General features: G+C 44.3%; 1 pseudogene; it reads right to left on the bottom strand.

Annotated features, from left to right (window-relative positions):
• Nucleotides 1-4,028: 4,028 nt before the first annotated feature.
• LOC139391592 (uncharacterized) lies at nt 4,029-17,877 on the bottom strand (annotated as a pseudogene).
• Nucleotides 17,878-18,160: the final 283 nt, after the last annotated feature.

Here is an 18,160-nt window from a genome sequence, read left to right as displayed (position 1 = left end):
ATGAGGAGGAGATCCCCTGTCTCCAAGTCAAACATGAAGCTGTTTGAAGGGTCTTTGGATGTAAGTGTGAGTATGAATATCCAATGAGGTACCCAAAGTAGACCTTCAGTGGTTTGCCACCTGTGTTACTTTGAACATATTTGGATGAAAGAAAGGCATGTGCAGAGTAGAAGAGCAATGAGCGTGAAACTGCTGCATCGTGGGAGATTTTGTTCTGAAGGGCCTAGCAGGATTTCTGGATCTATATAATGGGTTTGTGACGTGTCATAGCCTTGAACGAACGTGTGACATTACATTATCAAAGGAACAGTCATCATGTGGTAATGATCTTATAAAAACAACATTATCATGGTCAATATTAACATTATCATGGTCAATATTGATGTTATGGTCAATATTAACATTATTATGGTCAATATTAACATTATTATGGTCAATATTAACATTATTATGGTCAATGTTAACATGATTATAGTCAATATTAACATTATTATGGTCAATGTTAACATGATATTAGTCAATATTAACATGATTATGGTCAATGTTAACATGATTATAGTCAATATTAACATGATTATGGTCAATGTTAACATTATGGTCAATGTTGATGTTATTATGGCAATATTAACATTATTGTTAATATTAAACACATGATATTTGATTCATATTTTGCCACAACAAATCCCCATAAGCCTACATTCAAAATAATAATTTAATATATTTGATGTTTGGTTTCATAGCCCACTCTCTCTCCATACAACAAGGTTGCCAGGGATAGGTAATTAGTTTAGCTTCCCATTCAGTGAATGCATGCTACCTGACAAAGTTCACAGTCGACAGAGACAATAAACCTTATCTTGAGTTACAGCTACACAACTTTAATCTCAAAAGGTCATCACTGATAGACTACAGTGCCTTCAGAAAGTATTCATAGTACCCCTTGACTTATTGCACATTTTGTTGTGTTACAGCCTGAATTCAAAATGTAACAATTCATTTTTCTTAGTCATCTACACACAATACTTCATAATAACAAAGTGAAAACATGCTTTTAGACATTTTAGCAAATGTATTGAATATTAAATACCGAAATATCAAATTTACATCCTGTAAATATTCCCACATCTGAGTCTATACTTTGTAGAATCACCTTTGGCAGTGATTACATCTGTGAGTCCTTCTGGCTAAATCTTTAAGAGCTTTCCACACCTGGATTGTTCAATATTTGCCCATTATTCTTCTCAAAATTCTTCAAGCTCTGTCAAATTGGTTGTTGATCATAACCATTTTCAGGTCTTGCCATAGATTCAAGTCAAAACTGTAACTTAGCCACTTAGGAACATTCACTGTCTTCTTGGTAAGCAACTCCAGTGTAGATTTGGCCTTGCATTTTAGGTTATTGTCCTGCTGAAAGGTGAATTCATCTCCCAGTTTCTGTTGGAAAGCAGACTGAACCAGGTTTTCCTCTAGGATTTTGCATGTGCTTAGCTCCATTCATTTTCTTTTTATCCTGTAAAACCCACCAGTCCTTAACGATTACAAGCATACCCATGACATGATGCAGCCACTACTATGCTTAAAAATATGGAGAGTGGTACTCAGTAATGTGTTGTATTGGATTTGCCCCAAACATAACACATTGTATTCAGGACAAAAAGTGAATTCCTTTGCCACTTTTTTGCAGTATTTATTTAGTGCCTTGTTGCAAACAGGAAGCATGTTTTGGAATATTTGTATTCTGTACAGGCTTCCTTATTTTCACTGTCAATTAGATTAGTATTGTGGAGTAACTACAATGTTGTTGATCCATCAGTTTTCTCCTATTACAGCCACTAAACGATGTAACTATTTTAAAGTTACCATTGGCTTCATGGTGAAATCCCTGAGTGGTTTCCTTCCTCTCTGGCAACTGAGTGAGGAAGGACACCTGTATCTTTGTAGTGACTGGGTGTATTGATACACAATCCAAAGTGTAATTAGTAACTTCACCAGGCTCAAAGGGATAGTCAGTCGGATTTTATTTTTACCCATCTACCAATATGTGCCCTTCTTTGCGAGGCATTGGAAAACCTCCCTGTTCTTTGTGGTTGAATCTGTGTTTGAAATTCACTGCTCGACTGAGGGACCTTACAGATAATTGTATGTGTGGGGTACAGAGCTGAAGCAGTCATTCAAAAATCATGTTAAACACTATTATTGGACACAGAGTGAGGCCATGCAACTTATGTGACTTGTTAAACACATTTTTACTCCTGAACTTATTTAGGTTTGACATAACAAAGGGGTCGAATACTTATTGACTCAAGACATTTCGGCTTTCATTTGTAAAAATGTCTAAAAACATAATTTCAGTTTTACATTATGGGGTATTGTGTGGGGTATTGTGTGTTATTGGTATTGTGTGTTGGCTAGTGACAATTTAAAAAATATATTTTAATCAATTTTATATTCAAGCTGTAACAGAACAAAATGTGGTAGAAGCCAAGGGGTGTGAATCATTTCTGAAGGCACCGTATTTCCCCAAATAATCAGATAAAAGACAAAGACAAACAAAAAATTTTCTCAACCTACAGCATCTGATAAACAGCTATAGTCTATTGATTGTGTTATGTTCACATTATCTGTCCAGAAGTCTTCCTTCAAGACTGTTACAGACATGTTGGCAGAAACCTAAGTCAGCAGTAGCTATATTACAGTAATGTAGAGCTGAGGTTGTTCTGAACTGATAGTTAGACTGCACTGCAGTCATTTCCTCAAGCAGACGTTACTCAGAATGTCCTCACTTTGTGGTCACCATCACCAATTAGACAGAGAAGTCATACTATCTGCTACTTAAAGTAAACTGACACTGCTCTCTGTGGAGTCAGTCAGCATTTTCACTCTGACCCTGAGAAGACAGACATGGCCAACACACAGCCTCCATAACTGCAGCAACATCAGGGGTGCTTCAAGATACTGTAGAGCCCAAAATACATTTTCACAACTCTAAGTTGAAGAGTTCACAGTGTGACAAGGTTTAGGTCCAACGTGGCATTATTCCATCTCATAACAGTTTCACACTTATCCTGTACCATTCTGCAGCAACAAAGGTGCAATACTGGAAAAACTGTGTGACCCAGGCCCTGAGTTAATCATCAGTTTTATTTTACCTTGTTCCTTAAAAATGTGTTTATATTTCAGTTCAAAGATAAAACATGGGTTCTAGACCAGGTTATCAACATTTTTTTAAACTTTTATTTAACTAGGCAAGTCAGTTAAGAACAAATTCTTATTTTCAATGACGGCCTAGGGGGGGGGGTTAACTGCCTGTTCAGGGGCAGAACGACAGATTTGTACCTTGTCAGCTCGGGGATTTGAACCTTTCGGTTACAACCTTTCGGTTACTAGTCCACCGCTCTAACCACAAGGCTACCCTGCCGCCCCAACCTTGACCGGCTTAGTCAAATAAATTGCTGGCGCAGACACTTCAAAATCAAATAAGAGTAATCTTGAATACATATAAACTAAAGAGTAATCTTGAATATATAAACCAATGTTTATACAATGGGAGAGTCACATTTGTAGGTTCGTATTTTAACTTCCTCATTCCAGCCATCCATTTCCTTAACCCTGTGAGACCCAAGCATAGATACAAATGAGGAATTAATGTTACTACCCTTCAGAAATACTTGTATTAGGCCTCTGATTATGACAATAATCTGTTTTTTTTTCTCAAATGTGTAGTACAATTTTCTGGAAACGTTGCAAAAATGCAACATTGTGCTTCAATGGTAGGAAACATTTGTGGAAAGAAAACTGTGAAATGTTATGGAAATGACAACAAAATGTATCAAAATAATTTACATGTGATGGGACATATGTTCTAGTGGTATATACAGTATATCACAAAAGTGAGTACACCCCTCACATTTTTGTAAATATTTGAGTATATCTTTTCATGTGACAACACTGAAGAAATTACACTTTGCTACAATGTTTACTTGACCACAAAATCGTCACATGAGCAAATAATACACACCTACATACTATACACAAACACAACCTATCCAACAGAACTTTTTTCTTACAGGTAAACAGTCTACTGTAACAGACTGGCCAGGTGTTCAGAGTGAGTTTGCAGTACTTGTCGAGGTTCTGCAAACTGAAAATGCACACAGTTTAAAAATAAATATATACGGTGTGCCCTAATGAATGAACATGAGCCGGGTGTTGTGATGTTGCCCTACATCTTGGTGAGTTTGCAGAGCTGACCATCTTACAGACGGAGAGGGTGGGGTGGAGCAGCTCTACCCACTGCTGACGGTGCAGCTCCAGGTAGCACAGCAGAGTCTCCAAACCTGACAAACACACAGAGACAGTCTTTGACTTACAATGACTTACAAGTTACATTGTTACTCCGATGTCTGAAGGGCACTGGTCTTGACAGAAAAAGATACATTAAACTGGGATTTCATTCTAATGACATATTTACTGTTTTCTGATCCTTGAATCAATTATCTGAGTGACACAATTGGCCGTTTTATTGAATTAAACAACAGACAAGACATTTCACCTGTCCTGTGTTAGGTATAGTGAGGTACTCACCTTCCTCAGTGATGTCCAGGGCTTCCACAGTGTCATCACCTCCCCCTGGCCCCTCCTCCTCTTCCTGTTCGCCATCCCCTCTCCGGGGAATGTGCCTCCGCAACTCATGCAGGTCCCCTCCCTACAACCACAGCAGACAAGAATGTAGGATTACAGTGATGTTGAATAAAAGTGTAAAATATTGTACATCCAACCCAAAAAATACGAGAGAGAGAGAGAGAGAGAGAGAGAGAGAGAGAGAGATAGAGAGCTAGAGAGAGAGAGAGCTGGAGAGCTAGAGAGAGAAAAATAACAATCTTGAGAAACCTCACCTCAGGATCCAGGAAGAGATGACAGTGGGCCGGTACTCCGTCTCTCCCGGCCCTCCCGATCTCCTGCACGTAGCTCTCAAAGCTCTTGGGCATGTTGTAGTGCACGATGCAGCGCACGTCCGACTTGTCCAGGCCCATGCTGAAGGCTACCGTGGCAACCACCATGCGCAGCTCTCCACACATGAAGCTGTTCTGGACACGACGGCGCTCGGATGACGACATGCTGGCGTGGTAGGACTTGGCCATCCACTTCAGAGGCTTACGGATCTTCTTCCTGGCTGAGGAAACACAGCAGAGAGAGGTCAGGGCCCGTATTCACAAAGCGTCTCAGAGTACAAGTGCTTCAAAACTCCTAATCTCCTATTGTCATCAAGCCAAATAGATAGGTACCCAAAGCTTTCTTCTTCTTCCCTATAGGGTTGTCATCTTCCTCCTGGCTGGCAACAGCACCCCCTGGAGGCAGGTCCTGAGCAGGGCAGATATACGGGTGGCCTCGTCTCTCCTGGTGCAGTAGACGATGATGGACTCCAGAGACCCGAAACTCTCTCCCTTCAGCAGAGACACCAGGGCCTGGACAGGGGAAAGGCACACGCAGGGTTCAAATACTCAGGGCTCTATGCTGACATTATTTTTTACATTTTTTTTTTAATTGAAAAATGTAAGAGCACACAAAGACATTTTGGAGCAGAATGAAAGTATTTGAGGAAGAGTGTTTTTATGATAAGAAATGACAAAAAGTTCATGAATAAAATGTTTTTGGAGTGTTCCATGCTCAATCAAGCACAATGTATTCTCAAACATTTGAGTCACTTAGGTGAGACACATTTTCAGCTTCCCCTTTAAAAGGTGGAGCTCGGAAAAACCATGATGTCAGTGATCTTCAGGTCGTAAAGTCAGCACTCTAGAAAGATGCACAAGTTTCTGACTTAGAATTCCCAGTTCCAAGTCAGGAGTTCGCTCCCCCCCCCCCCCCCCCCCGAGTTCCCAGTTGCCTTGAATGCACTGGAGTCGTCAAGTCGGAGATTTCCGAGTTTCCAATTGTTTTGAACGCAGCATCGGTCTGTGAGGGTTTTGACTAGAAAATATATCCATTCAAGACATGACCGTCTGTGAGAGGTGAGATTCTCCTATGTCTCTTTGCTAGCAGTTGAGCAAGCTCAAATTAACATAGAAAAACAACCTAGCGTGTGAATAACCAAGAAACACGGACAAAGTCACACTTTGTTGAATTTACCCGAAAGTCTACAAAACTACTATGTATGTGCGCTTCGGAAAATTAATCTAACAGCAATTCACTCACTATTGCCGTGTGCAAGTTGGGATATATATTTGTATTTAATTTAACTAGGGAAGACAGATAAGAACAAATTATTATATACAATGACGGCCTACCAAAAGGCAAAAGGCCTCCTGCGGGGACGGGGGCTGGGATTAAAATAAAATAAACACAAATATAGGGCTAAACACAAATCACGACAAGAGAGACACCACAACACTACATAAAGAGAGCCCTAAGACATATATGGGACTAGCAACCAGTTATGAAACAAAACGGCAGAAATACTTTTAAAATAGCTACAGCAGCATTTATTTTTTGATATAAATCACAACTCGCCATGTGCTCATACCTTTTCATCTATTTCTAGGCGCAAGTGCAACGATCCTGATACTATGGGTGTGTTCGTAAATTCATTCTGGAGTGCCAGAGTGTGCTCTGGGCGTTCGTAAATTTAAAGCGTTGTCAGATTGTCTGTTCATAAATTCAGAGCGTTTCACTCTCAGGGGGGGAAACTGGATGCTCTGGCAGAGGAGTAGGGTTGATCCAAGCATTCTGACCTCAAGCACCCAAGCTAACTGGCTAAAGTTGGCTAGCTTGCTAGCTACTTCCAGACAAAAAAATGAACTCACCTCACTCTGACCATTTTAGCAGTGCTGGTTAGGCTGTTTTCATGTTATCCAGAGGTGTTGGCGACTGAAACTGTGCTGCTGGAAATATTTTTTGCCAACAATTACTGGCACCGACCATATTCAACGGGTGTTGAATTATTATTATTCTGCACTCTGGTACACTCAGACGAGAGTGCTCTGAAATCGGAGTAGACAGTGAATTTACGAACGCACCCTATTAGTTTTCTTTCAAATAGTTTAGCTCTGCTTGATTGGGCTTGCCTGGCCTAAGGAACGGATGAGCGATGACATAGTCCCAAATTAAAAACTCCATCCAAGCAGACTCAATCAAATGATCAAAGTCTTTGGAAGAAAACACATATTTGCATCCTGGCCTGCACAGCATACACACTCACAAATGTTGCAGATATACAGTCTCAACCTTTAAGTCTTTAGTAGGTCCTACAATTGAGTGTAGTCTGGCCCAGGAGTGTGAAGGTGAACGGAAAGGCTCTGGATTAACGAACTGCCCTTGCCGTCTCTGCTTCGCCAGTTCCCCTCTCTCCACTGGGATTCTCTGCCTCTAACCCTATTACAGGGGCTGAGTCACTGGCTTACTGGTGCTCTTCCATGCCGTCCCTAGGAGGGGTGCGTCACTGACGTGGCTTGAGTCACTGGGTTTTTGTACAGCACTTTGTGACATCAGCTGATGTAAGAAGGGCTTTATAAATACATTTGATTGATTGAATTTGAGTATCTGTTCTACAATACATTTCTGATGTAAAACAATGAATGATGTCAGATCTATCTACTACAGTTCTAGGTTCTGAACATTCTGAATGTTTCACTACACTAAACACCTCAACTAAGGGTGTGCAGAGTAGTCAGACAAAATGAGTATCGTAACAGATATGGGACATTTTCTGGATACAAGTATTTTTTGTAATTATCCATAATCCAAGTATGTTTCTCATGTCAGTCAGTCACAGTTTCTAAACTATACGTTCTGTCCTTGAGTCAGTCGGGCCTCCCGAGTGGCGCAGCGGTCTAAGGTACTGCATCGCAGTGCAATAGGCGTCACCCGGGTTCGAACCCAGGCTGTGTCGCAGCCGGCCACAACCAGGAGACCCATGAGGTGGTGCACAATTGGCCCAGCGTCATCCGGGTTAGGGGAGGGTTTGGCTGGCCGGGAAGTCCTTGTCCCATCGCACTCTAGAGACTCCTTGTGGTGGGCCGGGGCGCATGCCCTCTGACACGGTCGCCAGTTGTACGGCGTTTCCTCCAACACATTGGTGCGGCTGGCTTCCGGGTTAAGCGGGCATTATGTCAAGAAGCAGTGTGGCTTGGCGGGGTCACGTTTCGGAGGACGCACGGCTCTCGACCTTTCTAAGTCCGTATGGGAGTTGCAGCGGTGGGAATTTAATATCAATTTAATATCATGAAAAAAGGGGGTACAAATGACAAATAGAGCCAGTCATGTGCGTGCTAGTTTGCCTGTCGGTAAAGAGAAGGGCGGGCTGTACATTGATCCTGCTGCTCTGATTGGATAGAGTGAATCTGTATTTCCCCGTTCACTCACTTCATAATTTCACATGATCACTGAACGATTTAGAAAATTAAGAATCATGTTTCTGGTCTGATCATTTAGATTGCTGCTGCCACCCACTATGATTAATCACACCGTAAGGACGGTTTGCTATCAATATATCAATGAGCATAATATCTAACAAGTGGGTCAAGGTTAGGGGAAAAATATGAAACGTTGGCAAGCATTCTGACTAAGTAACGGCAAACTTGGCTGCCCACTGGAAGTTGAGGACAGACACACACCCCTCCGCTCGCTGCTACTAATCTGCAGCTTTTTTGCAGTGAGAATGTACAGGGAGGTATTTTGCCAACATCTATTTAGGAATATTAAGACACTTTATTTTTTTACAATTACAAGTATCATTTGATCTGCCTATCAACTGTCAATTTATGGATACAATTACGAGTATTTGCATGTCAACACACCCCTAACCTCAATCGTATGTGTGTGTGTGTGTGCACGTTGCTATCCTACCTAGTCCTTGTCTCGGTCCATGGAGACAGACAGCTGCAGGTTGTCAGGCACGGCGGCCGAGCGGACAGCAATACCGTCCTGGTCAGTGATGTCCAGGTGTTGAGCGATGTCCAGGGCTGTGGACAGGGTGGCGGTGGCAGTCAGACCCAGCAGGCAACGCACGCCCAGAGGGTCCCTCAACACCTAGGAGATGGAACAGAGGTGGTTCAGTTAAAAACCTACCTGAGACCTGAAGACTGGCGTTAGCTCCTTGAGCTACAGTAATGCCTAGGCTTTAGCTCAGCAGGCTAATATCGTCTAGCGGTGTGTAGATGACCTGGACGGTCCCTCAACACCTAGGAGACTGAACATACACTAAGAGGGCACTTTAACACTGAGGGGAAGAATGGCATTTACTGTATGTGTGTAACCATGTACAGCTATAATGGTAAGAGACATGCTCCTAATTTAAGAAAGGACTTAAAAAACATTGAGTTATTATATTCATTTTAAATGAGTTAATAAATGTTTTATACACAAAGAGGCCATTGGCGGTTCTATATATGAGAGAAGAGATGACATATCATTTGCTCCTACCAAAAATCTTTGGTTTTGCTTGTTTTGTGAGTTGAGAGTGGATTTAGAGATTCCTGACAGCGAGTTACAATGGTTCATTTGCAGACATGGAAACTAAGTGGAAAGAACAGAGCTTCTGCTCTTCTCTGAACTGACACTTACTTGATAGTTGCTGTTTATCATATATTGGCTGGTCAATGACCAGATCTCACCTTGCAGAGACGCAGGTAGCCGGGCCTGAAGTTGTGGGACCACTCTGAGACACAGTGGGCCTCGTCAATACAGGCAAAGGCCACCGGGGGGAGCTGGTCAGCTGGGGGCAGACAGGCAAAGCCAGAGTGACCTCCACCTACCAACGCCTCAGGGGACAGGAGCAGGAAATGGACCTCACCTGCCTCAACCTGGAGGGAACACACAGACAGAGATAGCCAAAGCATATACAATCAAATCAGGAAACTTTATTGTCATGAAAATCACCACCAACATCAATGCAAATATGACTGACAACATTGTAGTAGCAGCTTCATGGCATCACACAGACAGATGACACGGACAGATGACACGGACAGATGACACGGACAGGTTATACATGAGCAAAAAGACATCACTGAGAGATATAGAACCCTAATACCAGATCAACATGATCAACAGCTCAGTTGGTATGGTAGAGCAAGATTGACTAAGTCGGTTTGGATAAAAGCGTGTGGCATATTTAATTCAGTTCAAGTCTGAAATATATAAATGTTATGCAAAAATAGAGAGGAAGTCGATGTTTAGGACTAGATAAACTATGCTCTAACTCGGCAGATTGTAATCGGATGTCAGTACCTTTTCAATGGTTGCCTCCCTCTGTTTTTTAGACATATTGGAGTGAATAGCAGCTGCTTTCAGTGTGGATGGGAATCCAGATAGCTAAAGAGACAAAATAATTTACTGTCAGTATTTCATTCAATGACGATAACTAGGGGACAGATATGTTACCTGATCGTCCATTAGAGATACCAGTGGTGATACCAGAAGAGTGATACTGTTGGACCTCTGGGCATAGAGGTAGGCAGGCAGCTGGTAGCACAGAGACTTCCCCATGCCTGTGAAGAGCACCACTAGAGTGGACAGACCTGGAGGGACACACACACAAAGTGAGCATCATGCTTGTAACAAACACAAATCTGTATGTGAGGAAGCGACCACTTGTTCAATCTCGACAATATCAATTTACTGAGGTAGTAAATTAAGTACTGTATAATTCTGTTCACTGTGTTTTACCCTCTACCTGCATACCTGATAGAATTGTCATGATGGCCTGTTCCTGCCCTGGTCTGAAAGACTTGTACCCAAAGTCTTTGAGTGCTTCATAAACTTCAGAACGCGCCACTGCAGAAACAAAGTAAGAAAATAGGTATATAAACCCTACTGTACTAGTTATTTGATTCGCTGAATCAATCAACTAAATCAAATGTATTTTATAAAGCTCTTTTTACATAAGCAGTTGTGCTTTACAGATACTAGGCCTAGAAACAATTAATTGAATAATTGTATTTACAACAAACAAACGAAAAAACTGGGTACCTTGCACTTTTCCGTCCTCCATAGGGGGTAGAGGGGCTGCATGGGGGGCGGAGAAGGAGGGCGTTTGTAGTCTGGCCTGATCACATTCAACAAGACCTCATCACCATCCTCTTGCTGCTTCTCTCCCTGACACTCATTCTCCTCTTTAACACTGGGGGGCGCCACTGTGTAACAGAGATAGACAGGTTACGTCCCAAATCTTACCCTATTCCCTTTATTTTACAATTATAAAAATAACAGAGTGTACTATACAGGGAACAGAGTGTAATATACAGAGAACAGAGTGTACTATACAGGGTGTACTATACAGGGAACAGGGTGTACTATACAGGGAACAGAGAGTACTATACAGGGAACAGAGAGTACTATACAGGGAACAGGGAGTACTATACAGGGAACAGGGAGTACTATACAGGGAACAGGGAGTACTATACAGGGAACAGGGTGTACTATACAGGGAACAGGGAGTACTATACAGGGAACAGGGAGTACTATACAGGGAACAGGGTGTACTATACAGGGAACAGGGTGTACTATACAGGGAACAGGGTGTACTATACAGGGAACAGGGTGTACTATACAGGGAACAGGGTGTACTATACAGGGAACAGGGTGTACTATACAGGGAACAGGGTGTACTATACAGGAAACAGGATGTACTATACCGGGAACAGGGGTGTACTATACAGGGAACAGGGAGTACTATACAGGAAATAGGATGTACTATACAGGGAACAGGGTGTACTATACAGGGAACAGGGTGTACTAAACAGGGAACAGGGTGTACTATACAGGGAACAGAGTGTACTATACAGGGAACAGAGTGTACTATACAGGGAACAGGCTGTACTATACAGGGAACAGGCTGTACTATACAGGGAACAGGCTGTACTATACAGGGAACAGGGTGTACTATACAGAGAACAGGGTGTACTATACAGAGAACAGGGTGTACTATACAGGAAATAGGATGTACTATACAGGGAACAGGGTGTACTATACAGAGAACAGGGTGTACTATACAGGAAATAGGATGTACTATACAGGGAACAGGGTGTACTATAAAGGAAATAGGATGTACTATACAGGGAACAGGGTGTACTATAAAGGGAATAGGGTGTATTATAAAGGGAATAGGGTGCACTATAAAGAGAACAGGGTGCACTATAAAGATAATAAAGTGTACTATAAAGAGAATAAAGTGTACTACACAGGGAACAGGCTGTACTATACAGGGAACAGGCTGTACTATACAGGGAACAGGCTGTACTATACAGGGAACAGGGTGTACTATACAGAGAACAGGGTGTACTATACAGAGAACAGGGTGTACTATACAGGAAATAGGATGTACTATACAGGGAACAGGGTGTACTATAAAGGGAATAGGGTGTATTATAAAGGGAATAGGGTGCACTATAAAGAGAACAGGGTGCACTATAAAGATAATAAAGTGTACTACACAGGGAACAGGGTGTACTATAAAGAGAATAGGGTGCACTATAAAGATAATAAAGTGTACTATAAAGAGAATAAAGTGTACTACACAGGGAACAGGGTGTACTATAAAGATAATAGGGTGCACTATAAAGATAATAAAGTGTACTATAAAGAGAATAAAGTGTACTACACAGGGAACAGGGTGTACTATAAAGATAATAGGGTGCACTATAAAGATAATAAAGTGTACTACACAGGGAATAGGGTGTACTATAAAGAGAATAGGGTGCACTATAAAGGGAATAGGGTGCACTATAAAGAGAATAAAGTGTACTATAAAGATAATAAAGTGTACTATACAGGGAACAGGGTGTACTATAAAGAGAATAAAGTGTACTATAAAGATAATAAAGTGTACTACACATGTAATAGGGTCCACTATAAAGGGAATAGGGTGCACTGTAAAGGGAATAGGGTGTCATTTGGGACGTATCCATCGTCAGAGGGACCTCACGTACAGAACTGTAATGACCTAATTCCACCACTGGTCTAAGGGTCAGCTTTGGTGTCGAGTTTGTTATGACTGAGGTTTGTATTGGAGTCGGGAGAAACTGAGCCTAAATCAGTTGTTGTTATGGGCAGGGAACTGGGAGGAAGTAACCGGAGTGAGAGAATTGCAGGGGGGCAAGCATGAGCTCCTTGACCTTTTGGCATGCAGGTTAGTTTAGTAGCATGACATCATTGCTTTGCCAGACAGTGGAGGAGCTGTTATGCTCATCTAGTTTTAAACTGTAGGTCTGCCTGTTCCGTCTTGGTTTAGAGGGGCCTCTGTTTCTGCCTGCACAATCACTCCAACGTTTGCTGGACATCGTCTGTGTGTGGGGCTGCATTTCACTCTATGTGCTTCCCAAATGGCACCCTATTCCCTACATTGTGCACTACTTCTGACCAGAGCTCTATGGGTTTCCTGGTCACAAGTAGTGCACTATATAGGGAACAGGGTGCCATTTGGGACACACGGCGTGCTATGAAAATGAGTGTTGAGCGTTCCGTGGGGACCCTCCGTGATTGGTCTTACCAGTGACATTTTTCCCCCTTAAGTCCATGCTAGACACATCTTGCGGGCTCCGATGCCTTACAGTACAGACTGTATCCAGCTAAACTAAATAGCCGCTTGAGTTTGGAGTTGTGGTTTTATCTCCAGTTGGGATGTCTGGGGCCTGCGTTCAGACATGTGGAGAGTGGAGATGTATTACAGAGAGTGGAAAGACGGATGGTTTCCACTCTGTTGTGCTGGGTAGACACTGTGCCAGGGCCCGAGGCCTTCACCATAAAAGACTGCTTTTAACATCACAGGCACAGGACCAGCCCATTGTAACCCAAAGTGTGTGTTGTTTTTATTTATTTGTTGTGTTCTACTAGTGAAACAGATGCTCTGGGCTACTGAAGGGAGTTAGACTTGGGTGAAATACTCACAGCTGACAGATACACTGTTAGAACCTCGCTTATCAACAAACTATATCAACTGGATCAACAAAGTTACTGAGTGTATGGGGAGGATTTTAATCAGTCCTATTTCTACAAAGTTAGTGTCTATTTAGCTTATTGTAATGCTTCAAAGTATGCGTGTCCAAATAGCACCCTATCCCCTTCACAGACACCTACTTTTGAGCAGGGCCACCCTATCCCCTTCACAGAGACCTACTTTTGAGCAGGGCCACCCTATCCCCTTCACAGAGCCCTACTTTTGAGCAGGGCCACCCTATCCCCTTCACAGAGACCTACAGGGCCACCCTTTTGAGCAGGGCCACCCTATCCCCTTCACAGAGCCCTACTTTTGAGCAGGGCCAATAGGGCTAAGGTCAAAAGTAGTGCACAATATAGTGAATAGGGTGCCATTTGGTATGTACTTTGGGAATATTTTGATTGAGATTGAAGAGAGAATCTGCCTCAACATTTTCACTAAAGTAAATCTCATCACCAGACAGGGTGACAATGACATACCCAGAGGCTCGGAACGCAGAGTTCCTGTTGCCCGGGCAACCTCCTCCAAGGTTGGCAGCTCCAAGGGCTCCTCCTCAACCGCAGATGCCTCATCAGCAGCAGCACTGTCTACTGGAGCTGCAACTGGAAACAGGAGGGGCACACAAAAGGTTAAATAGGGGTTATATAACAGTCAATATATAACATTCACAGGGTACAGGGATGTATTCAATAGGGAGAAACTTACCAAATGTTGCAGACAGAAATGTCATGTAGAGAGCAAAAATTACTATTATATAGGACAGAGAATCAGATCTGTTGAACAAAATACATTTCTATCTGAATGTCCTGTAATGTTGCACCTGACCTTGCTCAACAGACCTCCGGTGCATCAAAGAAAACTGTTTAGTACAGTACTTTATATATCAACTTAAAGATGAGTAAAGATAAGCATGATGTGGTAAATGAGACTAGTTTCTGAAGAACCAATCATCTAAACAAGCTAATTTTGCTACCACGGCTCATAGTGAGTTGTTGGTGTGTAGCATTCTTCAGTGTATGTCCTGTGACCTCTCACCTCTGCCCTTGCAGTTCATAGCCCAGTGTCCTGACCTCTCACCTCTGCCCTTGCAGTTCATAGCCCAGTGTCCTATGCCTCCACACTTGAAGCAGCTGTCACCTGGACGTTTGAACCCTCCGAAGCTGCCTCTAAACCCTCCTCTGCCTCTTCTGCAGAAGCCCCCTCTAAACCTTGAGTCTGGCCCTCCAAACATCTCCCCCTTTAGCTGAAACAGAGAGAAAACAGGACAAATGCTGCTATATGCTGATATCATATATACATACATACTGTCTTCCTAGGCAGGGACAGACAGTATGCTGTTCAACTGTACTCAAAACAGAGAATCAATAAATGGTACTGTATGTATTTTGTAATGCTACTATTGCTACTAAAGTTTTCTTACCTGCTTCCGTAGGCCAGCGCCCCTACATACGTATCCTTTGACGTGAGACTTCTTTTTCAGGTTGATCTTCACAAAGTTACCGTCCGAGTTCATGGTGGCTCTGGATAGATGAATGGAGCAACAGAAAAATCACATTAATACAAAACAATTACATTTGTAAAATTAAAGGTCCAGTTATATGACAATTACAGTCAATGAGGAATATGTATTTAAAGGGGCTCTTGCAAGTGCATAGGTCAATTTGTAAATATAAATAATATTATTTGTTGAAATATATTAGTAGTCTCAGGGTAATATAGAGTATAACCCACTTAGGTCTCATAGTGTTGCTCCCTCTGTTCCTGGCAGATTTTATGTCTCATCCACCTCCTAGCAGGTTCTCCTGTGGAACCCTTGGTTTCTGCTTCACCACTTCCTTCTCTGTGACGTCACCATCCTCCTGATCGCTGTCTTAGCCTTCTTCCTCGCTTGGGGGGCTTTATCTGTCCTTCTCCTCTTTTTCACCACCCACTCCTCTTTCTCCGTGGCTGCAGGGTTCTCTCCATCTGTGTCAGGATTCCTGTGTCTTTTTCCACCCCTTTTCTTTGTACCCTTCTTCTCCAATCCGAGCTCATCACCTTCGGCCTTCGGCGGCTGCGTTAACACTCTTGCCTCCTCCACATCCTCTCCTCCCCGGCCCTGTCTGGCCCTCACTCGAGATTTCTTGGCAGTGGTGGCGCCGACGGCGGTCTCCTCTATCGTACCGCCCTCTGCCTGTCCTTTGAGACCTGATCTGGTTTCTTCATCCTCTCCTCCTCCAGAGCCAGACCCTAATGAGGAGCGTTGTCCAGCTGGGTCTGTCGCAGACGTTACGCCACCACCAACCTGGGGCTGGTGCTCGTCAGGAGAAGGCAGATCCTGTGGCATGGTACTCTTGGAAGCCCTCTCCCCCAGGAGAGTTGCCCCTTCGTTCTGCCTGGAAGGTGTGACAAAGGAACTGGCGGCACGTCCTGCAATCTCTCCCTTGCCAGCGCCTCCCCTTTTGGCGTGCGGCGACCTCATCGCCGCTTCCACGGCAAGAGACAAATTACCCACAACCGGCTACTCTGCGTCACCCACCTCATCAAATACAGAGGTCAGCCTCTTGGTGAAGGTCTGTCTGAGCTGCTGGGCCCTGCTGCCTGCCTGTCTGTATGATGAGGATACCCCCGCTGCAGGAGACCATAGCTTGGAGGGCGTGAAGGCTGTTAGGGGCTCAAAGGGCTCCTCCGGCAGCTGCTCTGGGTGTTCTGGCCCTGTCTGCATTGGAGAGGCCAGGTCTTGACGTGTTTTGGCTCGCTTTGGCAGAGGGGATAACAGGGCATATCTGTCTGCCTGCAGCTCCAGCTGCAGGATATGTCTGTCTGCCCGCAGCTCCAGCTGTAGGGTATGGCTGTCTTCCCGCAGCTCCAGCTGCAGGGTATGTCTGTCTGTCCGCAGCTCCAGCTGTAGGTTATGTCTGTCTGCCTGCAGCTCCAGGGTATGGCTGTCTGCCCGCAGCTCCAGCTGTAGGGTATGTCTGTCTGCCCGCAGCTCCAGCTGCAGGGTATGTCTGTCTGCCCGCAGCTCCAGCTGCAGGGTATGTCTGTCTGCCCGCAGCTCCAGCTGCAGGGTATGTCTGTCTGTCCGCAGCTCCAGCTGCAGGGTATGTCTGTCTGTCCGCAGCTCCAGCTGCAGGGTATGTCTGTCTGTCCGCAGCTCCAGCTGCAGGGTATGTCTGTCTGTCCGCAGCTCCAGCTGCAGGGTATGTCTGTCTGCCCGCAGCTCCAGCTGTAGGGTATGTCTGTCTGCCCGCAGCTCCAGCTGTAGGGTATGTCTGTCTGCCCGCAGCTCCAGCTGTAGGGTATGTCTGTCTGCCCGCAGCTCCAGCTGTAGGGTATGTCTGTCTGCCTGCAGATCCAGCTGTAGGGTATGGCTGTCTGCCCGCTGCTTAGCTGTAGGGTATGTCTGTCTGCCCGCAGCTCCAGCTGCAGGGTATGTCTGTCTGCCTGCAGCTCCAGCTGCAGGGTATGTCTGTCTGTCCGCAGCTCCAGCTGCAGGGTATGTCTGTCTGCCCGCAGCTCCAGCTATAGGGTATGTCTGTCTGCCCGCAGCTCCAGCTGTAGGGTATGTCTGTCTGCCTGCAGCTCCAGCTGTAGGGTATGGCTGTCTGCCCGCTGCTTAGCTGTAGGGTATGTCTGTCTGCCCGCAGCTCCAGCTGCAGGGTATGTCTGTCTGCCTGCAGCTCCAGCTGCAGGGTATGTCTGTCTGCCTGCAGCTCCAGCTGCAGGGTATGTCTGTCTGTCCGCAGCTCCAGCTGCAGGGTATGTCTGTCTGTCCGCAGCTCCAGCTGCAGGGTATGTCTGTCTGCCCGCAGCTCCAGCTGTAGGGTATGGCTGTCTGCAGCTCCAGCTGCAGGGTATGGCTGTCTGCAGCTCCAGCTGTAGGGTATGGCTGTCTGCCCGCATCTCCAGCTGCAGGGTATGTCTGTCTGCAGCTCCAGCTGCAGGGTATGGGCTCTGGACATCTTTCCATGACTTCAGAGGTGTTCCACGAGGAGTGAACGACTTCTTCAGAGAAACCGGTCTCTCCTACAAACAGTTTATAGTGCAGGAAAAATGTATAAATGGCAGAGCTCCAAATTCTCCACATCTGATTCATGATTTCTTGCAATTGATGTTTGCATTTTACACTAAGTCTTCATCTATGCAAATCACATTTATGCTACAGAGTTTGCAAAACACAACATGTGGAACTGGACACACACAGACCGTGCCTTTGTTAGAGCTCCCAGGTCCAGGTTTGACTTG

Source organism: Oncorhynchus clarkii, chromosome 32, assembly GCF_045791955.1.
Source record: "Oncorhynchus clarkii lewisi isolate Uvic-CL-2024 chromosome 32, UVic_Ocla_1.0, whole genome shotgun sequence".
NCBI lineage: Eukaryota > Metazoa > Chordata > Actinopteri > Salmoniformes > Salmonidae > Oncorhynchus > Oncorhynchus clarkii.
Note: the sequence above shows the minus strand (reverse complement) of the source record. Positions and strands in the feature narration are given on the sequence as shown.